At 35.9% G+C, this 12,721-nt stretch overlaps 1 pseudogene; it reads left to right on the top strand.

Annotated features, from left to right (window-relative positions):
* Window positions 1-452: 452 nt before the first annotated feature.
* LOC149560287 (UDP-glycosyltransferase 79A2-like) lies at window positions 453-6,706 on the top strand (annotated as a pseudogene).
* Window positions 6,707-12,721: the final 6,015 nt, after the last annotated feature.

Raw genomic sequence — 12,721 nt, 5'->3', positions numbered from 1 at the left:
TATTTTCTTTACACATAGAATAATAATTTTATTTCTTCTATTATTATATTGTATATTGCCAATACATAGAATAAATTTAAAGTCCTTTAATTATCTCACATTTCCATATACCTATTTATTTCTTGGAGCAACTTGCTACATTTTAGTAATATATTAAAGGCGAGGTCTAATTTAAAACATCTAATTTAGAAACACAATAACTTTGTCTTCCATATTTTCTAGTTCTACCCTTTTTATGTATCTGGGAGCTCCTATTTTAAATAAGAAGATTTGAACAAAAAAATATTCTATGACAACCCTCTTTTTCAAAAATAAAAATAAACGATTAGAGATCACTCTGCTAGGGTTTGTAAATATGTGCTCTACTAGGGTTTTTAAGATTTGAGTTTGAGTCCTTTCTAGCCTCCTGTCTATCATTCCTCATTTATTGCAAGAAATTCCTTTAGGATTTAATGGCCTCGACCCTCTCTGAACCAACAGTTGTTATTGGTGCCAGAGTTGTTGTTACATGCGAACATGGCCCCATCGAACAAACACCTACACAAATTTGTGCCCAAGGTATTTCACGAGGTAATTCCTCTCCTAAGTTGGTTTTAAACATTTTTGCTTTTGAATTTTCTTGCCAATGGCTCAAAACCCAAACCCTTTTTGGGTATTTATGGGTTGCACTCCATCTAAAAGAACACTGCGTGAATGGCTATCCAGGGCCTGGACCCCTCAAGGGATTTTCCTTGAAGGGATTCAAACTCTCACTAAGGTCTTTTTCTTGTTTTGTTTTGGTAACCCCTCCTAGACTGAGAACATTTTCAGTCATGGGCCATAGATAGTTTGCTTGTCTCTACTTATTTTCTAGAGGTGGTCTTGAGACTTCTGTGTCTTGGATGACCGCAAACTTAGGGTTCCAATTTGGGTAGAGTTCATGGGTTACCCATCCCTTGCCGATCTTTTCTCCCAAACATTGCCCAAACTATGGGCAAAGTGATTTGAATACAACTGGACAAATTTTTTAATGCCTGCCCTCAGTGGAGGGTTTGTGTTGAGGTTGACCTTTTCGAGGACCTTAAGGAATCTATTGAAATTCAAATTAGTGCTACCACCTTTACCCAAAATGTGCTTTTCCTAAATCTCTCGAATACGTGCTATCATTGTCAATCTTTGAGCCATAAGATTAAGGATTTTCCTCTTCTTGAGCGTAGTTGATCTTTGGTGTAAGATCCTAAGCCAGCTCTAGAAGTTACAAAAGATGAGTGGACAATTGTTTTCAAGAAGGGCAAGGGCACTGCTAAGTCGAACCTTGCTTCTCAAGAACCTAGCCATCCTAGCCCTAGTGCAATGCCTCCTGTGTCCACAGCACCTAAGATTCCCTTAGTGGTCCCCCCACCTATTTCAAACCCTGCATCACAGGGGATAGAGAAACCAGAGGTTCAAGCCAGTTGGGTTTGGGTACATCAAGCATCTTCTATGATTTCCTCTCCATCTTTCTATCATTCTCACAGCCTTGAAGGCTGGAAGGTTGTTGCTATCACTAGGGATAAGTGAAGGGCTGTCACTTTGGGTGACCCCTTATTTGATTCCTTTGTCTTCTTGCATAATAGCTTCACCTCTCTTGAGGACAAGGAGAATATGAAAATTGGTTTATCATGAATTTTTTCTCTTGGAATGTGAGGGGGCTAACAAATCTCCCTAGAAAATATTTTGTTCATGATACTAGGTGTCAGCTTGGCAATCTTGATGTTTTGTGCCTACAAGAAGTTAAAGTATCTAGGTTTCTTCTCAACTCAGCTTGTCATGTGATATGGTCAGATGGTGTTAGCTTTTCTTCTTAGCATGAAGTTGGTCGAGGTGGTGTAGTCACTCTCCTCTCCCCTCGTCTTTTTCCTTTTTTCATTTCCCATGGTTCTGACCCCATGCAAAGAGTTGTTTGGATCTTTCTATCTTTTCAAAATCATTCTTTGGGAATTGTCAATATTTATGCTCCTAATGATGCAGTTGAGTGATCACATCTGTGGAGATTTTAATATGATTGAGTTGGCTATTGATAAAGTGGGCCTTCTGCCTTTTCGATGGTCAGTTGGGGAGAGAGAAGCCTTGTTTTACATGTGAAACAAATTGGGTCTTTTTGATCCCAATGCTCATCGACACCTATCTAATGGCATCTGGTACACTTGGTCCAACTTTTGAGAGGGAGTAGATAGGGTCTTAAAAGGTTGGATCATGCTATGATTTATGCTCAGTCTTTTTTTCTTTTTCTCACATGAGTCTGCTACCTGTCAATCCTCTCCCTAACATAACTCTTTTGGACCATTTTCCCATCCACTTCTCCATTACCTGGCATTTTGTCCCTCCTCATAATTGTAAAATTCAATTTTACCTTAATACTTTCATATTGTCCCATCCACCCATCGCCACTCATATTCTGCAAAATTGGAACCTTGAACCTAGGCCCCACTCTTCCACTAGGTGGATTCAATGGTGGAATGATGTCATCTCCCATACTGCAAGGTTTCTTCACATTTATGGGAGATAGCTTGCTTCTTACCATAAGCAATCTCACAAAATTGTTACCAAAGATCTTTGTATGGCTACTAAAGCTCTTGCCATGAATCCATTTGATATAGATCTCCAGGTTTAGATTGCCAACCTTAAACCACTAGAAGCAGGTTGCAACAATTATACTGCTCGGGGAGCTAAACTCAAAGCCCACCTTCATTGGCTAGTAGTTGGTGATCAAGCTTCCAAGGAATTATTCAATGTGTGTAGGCTCACCACTTTGTAGAGGGGATCAAACACATTCAGGAGGGTCAACACACCTTGTGTGAGTTTCTTGACATTCTTCAAGCTTTTGTGTGCCATTATGAAAAGGTTTTCACAACACAGGGTTCTTCGGTTGCTCACTCCCAAGCCTTGAAGGCTTGTTTGGTTGTCATTCCTAAAAGACTTGCTCTAGATCAATATGTGTTCTGTGAGTAGAAACTCACTTTAGATTACCTCAAAGAAGTTGTCTTCTCCATGGTAGATGATAAGGCTCCTAGTTGTGATGGTTTCCCTTGTAAATTCTACAAAACCTTTTGGGATGAGATCAGACCCGACCTACATAAGCATACAATTCTTGTTCTTTAGGAAATATTATTAACAAAGGTAATATCAAATTCATACCTAAGGCAAGTGATCCTGAAGATATATGCAATTGAAGGCCTATTACTTTGATGAATGTTTCATACAAGATCATTGCCAAGGATCTTTCTCTTAAGATTCATCATCTTCTTCCTCAAATCATTCGCCCTGAAAATACGGGTTTTATTAAATCCCATTATATCTTGGTCAATATAATTTTTGTGTGGGAAGGTATGGAATGGGCTCAACATTCCAAGTAATAGGCCATTTTTCTCAAAATTGATTTTGCCAAAGCTTATGATCAGATCTTGTGGTTTTTCATTCTTGCAATGGTTTAGGCTCTTAGGTTTGGCCCTACTTTTTTGCAGTCAGTTCAGATGCTTTTTGGGGATGCTTCTACTTACATCACCATTAATGGTCGTCAGTCTCAACCCTTTGGGCTTTATCATTCAATTCAACAAGGATGCACACTGGTGCCCTCTTTATATGTGTTGGTTGTAGAAGGTTTTGGGTATTTTCTCGCAAATGCCATCTCACAAGGGAGAGTCCAAGGTACTTCCCTCCCAAGTTCCACTGATCAACTTGTGAATGGTCATATTGTTGATGACTCTTTCCTCACTCTCATAGAGGATGAAGAGAATGTTACCTCTACTCTACAATGCCTTGACACATTTTGTCTTGCTTTAGGGTCTGCTATTTAGTGGCACAAAACCCTTTGTTATAGACAGTCTTCCCTTCCTCATCCTGCCTGGCTTTAATAATATCAATGGAAGTGGATTCAACATGGGGAAATCTTTCATTTTTTGGGCATCCCTTTTGCCTTTCAAGCCTCAACTGTTGAGCTCCGGAATGTGGTTCTTGACAGAATAGAGAAGAAGCTAGAGTATTGGATCACCAAACCTCTCTCCCTTGTAGGTAAATTCTAGATTTTCTCCAAGGTATTGGTCTCCACCCATGTTTATTACTCCTCTTGTTGGGCTCCTTCAAAAGCCTCTTACCTCAAGCTCGAGTGCCTCTTGCATGACTTCATGTGGGCATCAAATGCTACTCACCAGGGCTTTCATAGAGTTACCTGGGATTTTTGTTGTCTTACCAAAGAGTATGGTGGCCTAGGCTTGCTATCAAGCCTAAAGCAAGGTACTACTTTATGTGTCAAATGGACGATTCAAGCTCTTTTTGGCAATGAGGCCTGGAAGATTTTGTTAAGACATTGCATTTCCTCAGGCTTCCCAGTTCATCGGCCAGCCTAGAAGAGGATTGGGTTTCAAAACCTTCTTGTCACCACTAAACCTATCCAAATTTAGGGTACTTTTGCTGCCAAGATAATTGGAAAGCCTAGGAAGTTGTTAAGCCCTAGCTTCACTAGGTTGGCAATAGCTTCAGAGATGGGCTCTCCATGAACAAACACAATCTCTGGTGGTCCCCACTATTTTTTATCCAAGGTGTTCCCCTGGCTAAAGTGCACAGGGCTAGTGCTCTGTGTTTTTTTTAATATGGTATACAAACCTCTAAAGATCTTTTCTCCAGAACTACTATGAGTTTACGGTCGTGGGAGGACATGAAAGTGCAATTCTGGCTCTCTCATCTAGATCGCCAGACTTTTAATCTTCTAGTTTCTACGGTGCGTCCATATTTATTACATAAAGTGGACATTTAGTCCTCTCACCTTTGGTGGAAATACTAGAAGTGGTATCCAAACACCTTGATACCCTAGTATAAGCCTCGACTGGGCAACCGATGGTTGGTTCCTCACTTGCCCATGGTTGCAGTTCTTAACCAATGCTGGCATTTGCAATCTTCTCAATGTACCTAGTGTAGTAGATTCTCCATTGTGTGGACTGCCATTACTAAGCCCAAAATTGCACATTTTGCCTAGTGTATTATTTTCCAGGGCTTGCCTTTGCCCCTTGGTTGTGACACCTAGGAGTTTCTGACCCACAGTGCCCTTTCTATGGCCAACCAGAGACTTTTTTTGCATATTTTTTGGTTCTATAGATGGGCTCAGTGTTTCTAGCAATGGATCCATGATCTTTTTCGCCCCTTCCATCTAGAACCCTTTTCTTGGCATATGGTTGTTCTAGGTGATAATACTCAGATACCTTTCAAGTACACCCAAATTTGGCATGCTTTCAGATTGTAGATCTTATTTACTATTTGGAAAGATCACAATTGCAGTGAGCTACTGCATGTTTTACTGTTCCCCTGTTTAGCCCATGGTCATATGTCTACTTATGCGGAGCTCTCCATCAAGCTCGCGCAGCAAGGCATTCAGCTTTCCTTCCTTTCAACATTGCTAAATATAGCCAAGATCAAGCCCCTCTTTGCAAACCCTCATATCACAAGCATTCATCTATTGGAGCTACCTCTACCAAAAGTAGAGGAGCTTCCACCAGAAATAGAGAGCACCGTAGATCTCTTGATGCATTTGAGCTTGTTGTTTATCATAGCGGTAGATGGATTAGAAGCCCCATTTGGAAAGCTTTTGGCAGAGATTTGTCTAGACTACATGACATTTGACTTTGTGCAGTGGTGGGTGGCAAGATCTGCCGCTAAATTTGGCATAGCTTTTGTTTCTTTTTTCATGTTAGGTGTCGCTTTTATCAGTTGGGCCATGCATCTTGTTTGGCAACAGTACGAAAATGGACTTACGAAAAAGAATATGGTGGAAGAGCTAAGTGACTACCCCTTGTGAGTGGTCATATTCAGGTTTTATGAGGCGGTGGCGACTTTACTCATCAATGGGCCCTAGCTTTTCACCGGGTGCTACTTGCATGGAATAGAGGCTTCTAGCACTGTGGCTATCAAAACATGCGCTAAGCTAGAGGGCAAGTATCTTGAGTATTTTGGGAAGGTGACCAAGAAACCTATTGTTCCACTTGGCCCTCTCTTGCCACCACACATGTCAAAAAGGAGAGCTGACTTGAATGTCATGACGTGGTTGAACAAGCAGTCGCCAAGGTTGGTAGTCTATGTGTCATTCGGTAGCCAATGTTTTTTAAGCATTGAAGAGATTGTTGAGGTGGCATTGGGATTGGAAGCTAGTTGTAAGCCATTTTTGTGGGCCCTACATAGCCTTTCATCCTCGCTCCCACGAGGATTTGTAGAGAGGGTTAGAAAGAAGGATATTGTGGTGAGGGGATGGGTCCCACAAAGGGAGGTATTGGCCTACATTAGTGTTGGGAGCTTTATGACTAATTGTGGATGGAACTCTATAATGGAAGGATTGAGAAATGGATTGCCTCTTGTAACTTCACCTATTCAATTTGATCAGAGTCATAATGCACAATTGGTTGTATATGAATTAAAGGTTGTGATCGAAGTTGGGCGAGGAAAGGATGGGGCTTTTCAAAGAGAAGAAATTTTCAAAGCTCTAAGGATGGTTATGGGAACAGAAGGGATCATGATGCGAGCCAATGCAAGCAAGATTGGTCAAATGTTCAAGAACAAGATATTGAAGGATGGAGGATCTCAAGATGGGTATATGACTCATTTTGTTAAGCACTTGCACTTCCTCAAAGCCAATGTGAAAATTCAAAAAGGCAAGGAAATCAAAAAATTTCTCTACAATAAGGAGGTAGAAAGGTTCTTCTAATCATGTATTAGCATCTTGCTCCTATGAAAATAATAGGTCCTCCATCATAGCTACACATAGGCACCCCATGTGTTCAAACTCATGAACTTGCATGAAACATCATGCACATGAGATGGATATGAGTGGTAATATATTAGGCACACATTTAAGGCTATGGCTTTCCTAGATTCTTAGCACATTTATATGTCATGATCATTATATTAATCATATGTTATAATAAGAGGGAGTGCGACATTATTTTTAAGTCAATTTCTATTCTTATTAGTTTGAAATTCCTCTTATGTGTAAATATTTTTAGTTGAGTGTAAGAAATTAGTACCATCCATTCTATAATTAATTTTTGTGGATCCAAAAGGTAATATAATCAATACTTAGTTTAAGAAGATATTTAGCAAGTGACATCTAACATTCAATACCCAACAAATAATAAACACTTCAAATTTTATCATTTCTCTATGACCAAGAATAGATTGTTATTCTTTGTCACATAAGTGTAATTATAGAAGGATCAAAATTCATTGTCGAGGGGATCAAAATCAAAATTTAGCACCCAAAGCATGGTACACATATTTTATAGAGGATTTTATCTCATCTACAATATAATTTTATTATTCAATATAGCATTTGAAGTCTATGTTGATACTTCTTTTTATTGCATTGTATTTATTTTCCTTTCAATGATGATTTCTAATTCTATTTTAATATACAAAATTGTTAGTGTATATCATTTCAAATTGTTGATTGCATAAATAATGATATAGTATCCAATAAGAAGAATCTATTTGGCACAATTAAACTAATTAACATATTTCCACAATCTATAAAATGTAGCTTTGAAATGTCTCTAAATATAATTGTGTGTGTGTGTGTTTATTATCTTCAACATTTTGGGTTATAGTTCATGATCCATCATCAGGATGAGAGAGTTCAAGAATGTAAAATATAATAGGATGTAGACCCAGACTTCTTCCGTCCTCTCTATTTCTTTTCAAAGAGTCTTGGTTTGAATCCTATCATATTTTGTATCCATGAATCCTCTCATTTTGATGATGGATCATGAAATATGATCCAAAATATTGATTATAAAAAATGCACGCACAATCACATCCATAAACATTTCAATTACATGGTTATTATTCAAACAAACGTGACATTTTCAATGTGTGTGTGTGTGTGTGTGTGTGTGTGTGTGTGTGTGTGTGTGTGTGTGTGTGTGTGTGTGTGTGTGTGTGTGTGTGTGTGTGTGTGAATGAAATTCACAAGTAAAGAATCCCAAAAAAAAAAAGTTATTTGATGATATTAAATATTTATTTATTTAAATTTGAGTCATTTACTTTTATTTGTATAAATAAAAGGATCTATGCAGAAAGCGCGTACTTATAGAGTTGTTGGACTAAATCATGAATATCATACATTTAATTGTTTCTCAAATCCTTTAGATCTCTACATAATGTACTTCATTACATGATATGAGCACATTATATACTATAAGGCATGTTGTATAATGTAGTCATGTTATACAACATGCTTGATTTATTTAAAATGCACTTCACATTTAGCTTTAACATATGGTTAGGTGATGAACATAAGAACAACACACCTAATTTTTCTAATGATTATGTACCATTTGAACAATAAAATAAATACTCATTGTTATGCTAATCTTGTTGTTGCTTAGTCTCTATTGAAAATATTGTTTTAAACATAACTTGCTTTGCATAATAAAAACATTATCACATGTAAAACATATAAAGAATTTAACACATATTTGACATTAGGATTTTTACATGGAAACCCAATTTGGGATAAACCACCAGCAACATGTCACTATTTTTCACTCTTTCGAAGTGAACTTTCTTAGGAGCCAACCCTATTAAAGGTTACAAAACATACTATTAAATGTGACCTTGTTAAAGGATTTAATCACCTTATTAGGAACGGCCTTGTCAAAGGACTTTGATCATTCCATTTAGAATGTCATCTAGTTAAAGAATTTACAGAGACTATTAAGTCTTCCAAATGACTATTAGGTCAACCTTTGCTAAAAGGATTTCAATACAAACTATTTACAATTATTAGAAAGAAAACATTAGGTTTTGATCTGTGTGATTACAACTCACTTTTTCTAGTTCAGATCTCTTCTTAGTTCTTGCATTGACTCACTGATAAGACTTCTATTCTCATCTCTGATCTTGATTCACTTGGAAACTTTTCAAGCAATTAGTTCACTCTTCTCAACAAAAACTAAGCCTTCTGCTCAGATTCACTTATCATCAACAACAACATATCTGAAATCTTTCTCTTTTAGCTTTGCATTTCCTCACACTTGTGTGTTTCTGATAAACCTTTCTTTGTATGTCTCTCTTCACATACACACACAAAAAAAAATTTTTGGCTCTATATCTCTTTAAATAGGTAATTCGTGCTTTATCATTTTCTACATCCACCCTAGATCTTAGGGTATATGATCAGGTTCAACTCGATTCATTGTATCTATCCATCTTCTTGATCTTCTTCTAGAAACTTCTCCAGAATCTATCTATTAGGTCTTTACCTAATCCTTGTCTTGAATTTAATGATCCAACTCATCAATCTTATCTTCAACTCAGTTTACATCTCCCAAGAAATCAACTATGTCGACTAATCTCATGATTTCTATCTCTAAATTCTAACACTTGGTCATCACTAAATTATTCAATCGTTGTAAAGCTCTTTGGCTTGGCATCAATAGTCTCACTCAGTCAATGCTAATGCTCGATCAACACTAGATTTTCTTAGCACTAAGTGTATCTCAATTGACACTAGCATTACTCAACATTCCTTCGTAGTTTACTCAATTGCTCAACTTGGCTTAGCTTTCTTGACATAAATAATCACTTTTCTTTATCAAAGTCTATCTAATCAAATGTCCATTATAAATTCCTTTTCATAACTCAACATTTCCTCTAGGTGTTAAATTTTTATAAGAAACTTCTCAAATCCTCTTCATCAATAAAATAGAAATGACATTTAGATTAGGTAGTAATATGCCTTGTCAATAGATTTGGCATCGATGACAAAACAACAATTGTTCCAATTGTAAGTTTCCAACAATTACTTGCACTAAAAACCCCTTAAAGACAGCTTTACCTTTTGCAAACACATTGCATCTTCAACACTCTAATAGATTTTGAGAAAAAAAACACAACCATAAATGAATCTCAAACTTTGCTTTGATACCATAGTAAAATAGAGCCGCAAACTATATTAAAATAGAGCTACAATACATAAGAAAAATATGGATAAAGAGAAGAAGAAATAGCAGCTTGATGTTATTGAATAATGGAAGCCTATTTATATAACTAAATAAATAACCTACATTCCTGAAATATTGCAAAAGAGATTGACAAAAAACCGTTAAGATTTTGACAACACACTAAGAGGATTTGGAAACACAACAAGAGTAATAGAAAGGTGGACTACTCTAGACAACTAACTAGATCTAAGAGATAGATCTATAGTTAGTCATTTTATCAAAGTGGAACTCCATGACACAACTACAATTAAATTAGACTCTTGTTGCCAACAACTCAAGCTTGAGTTTTCACATGTGCAACATTGAAGATTATTCATTATTGTGACAATATACATTAGTGGTGTGTTTCAATGGTCCAACCTATAAAAAAATTTCAGTTGGGGATGTTATCCATCGATATTCCTTGTACACTATCTTCAAAATAAGCAATAATATTTCACTTACCCATATCTAGTGTTGGTTGAATATGATAAAAGATTCATGCAAACTTTAGAATTTCATACGATAAATGTTATTAGTGTAATCCATTCATATACTTACTATGAACTATTTGAATCACTCAATTAAGTTTAGATTTAGCTTATTTTATATTTAAAAAACTATCATTTGACCTCTTTATTAGTCCATTCCTATCCTATATGCAGGGAACTAATGTTCCTAGTTGAGGTTCAGAATTAATTTTTAAAACTAAGCTTGGTGGAGTTTTAAAATATAAAAATTATTTTTATTTTTAAGTTAATTTCAATCACTTATTCCTATTTTCTAACTGGATAATGATGATTTTTCTAGGGGTAAAATTATTATTTTTATAGAAAAAATATAGAATTAAATCTTTGAAATGTTCCAATGTTCTAGCTTAATTCTGAAAGCTTCTTGTGATAGTTCTAGTGTTTTCTAAATGATTGTCTCTAAATGTCCATTTAGTAGTAGTAGAAGACTAGACTGAGAACTGGAGGCAACCAAGGTTCAACATGCACCCATCACTTGCAGATCTCTGTAAAGAGCAAGTGCTAAACTAAACTCCATCACAACACTTACAAAAAAAAAAAGGGAGAGAAAAATTGGTAGAGGCATCTCCACAACCAGCGACATGCTAGACCAAGGCACCAAATATAAAAAATAGAAGAAATGGACAAGAAGAAAACTTCTCGCTCCCTTATGATAGAACAAAAACCATACTAGGCAGAATTCAAAAGCCAAGAAACAAAACGTCATTCACCAAACAAGGAAAACTAAAGAAAATAACACATCCATCTTCTTTTACCCCTTCATAATCATCATCTCCTCTTTCGTCCTCCGCAGTAGTGGCCTAGAAGAGCTTTCCCTCTTCCTCTATTGCTAGTAATTTCATTCTCAATAGAATAATACAATGCAATCTCCTTATCTAGACTCTTCATCACACCACATTCAATCTCCTCTTTTACAACACACCTTTCTTCCTCTACATCATCTAAAATAGGCAAGACCTCTTCTACTTTAGGGCTTTTCTCACAAAGTCTCTTAGAAAACAACTAAACCTCTAACTCAATTTCTCCTTCATTATGACTTAGCCTTCTTATTGTTGTTAAATCTAAAAGATAAATTGCAAACCACAAAACAGAGAAAGAGAGACATGATTTATCATGGTTCACCACAGCTGTGGCTACGTCCACACCGAGAGTAGAACAAATATATTATTCAATCATTGCAGCTTGCAGCTTACATACACAGGGCTTTGCCCTTATATTTATGCAATAGACTTCAATAGAAGATGAAGAGACAAATAAGAGGAATATGAAATGAACAGACATGACAGTTGGACTTCACATCCAACAATTGTGTCTCTAATTTCAAGCCAAAAGCTTTAAATTTGGATCAAACTGATAAAAACAACAATATAGAGATGAACAATATTCTATCGATTATATCGGACAGTGCACAAACAGAGAGAAAAAATAGAGAAAGTGGAGGCTTCCAAAAATCACTAAGTTGTGCATATCCATATGACCATACACTTTAAAAGTGAATGAAACCAAAGAGTCAAACTACCCACTTAATGACATATGTATGCTAGGTTGAGTGTTTGATGTATTTTTTCCATTTATTTATGTTTGTGTATCGACTTTTCACAAAATCATAAAATTGCAAGTGATCTTGCTTTCCATGGAAATGTCAGCTCACGGGGTTGATGTTGATGTCATAGATTTGCAGAGGGAGATGCCAGTCTTTTGAGGAGCGGCATACATTAACCACTTTTTGCACTGCCTTTTATCCTTGGCATGCATAGCATCCATCTATATATATGTCCCTTTCAACTCTAGAATATACACGATGACCGATTTGACATAAGATGGATGAATTTGTTGATTTGTCAATACGAACTAACAAGAATAATTTATTGATTTATAATTTTTAAATTCTAATTGACAGTAATAAAAATAAATTTATTTGAATATAGATTTAAAAAATAAAATGATCATTCACAACCCATAAAGTTAAATTTTTTAAATTTCCAGTCTAAGTTTTCACTTCTTAAGAAACAATATTTTTTTTTTCATTATAAAAGACTTAGATCATTTTAGTTTAGTTTTAAAATAGATTTTTTTGCTTCAATTTTTTAAAGAATAATTAGGCAAAATAATATTTCAAAATTAAAATTATATAATATTGAATAGCCAATAAAAATAACAATTTATGTTTAAAGTGGACATTATAATCTTTTTTTTGTCAGTAATAGGTAC

This window comes from Cupressus sempervirens, chromosome 4 (genome assembly GCF_028749045.1).
Source record: "Cupressus sempervirens isolate cs-2001-9-10 chromosome 4, ASM2874904v1, whole genome shotgun sequence".
NCBI classification, from domain to species: Eukaryota; Viridiplantae; Streptophyta; class Pinopsida; order Cupressales; family Cupressaceae; genus Cupressus; species Cupressus sempervirens.
Note: the sequence above shows the minus strand (reverse complement) of the source record. Positions and strands in the feature narration are given on the sequence as shown.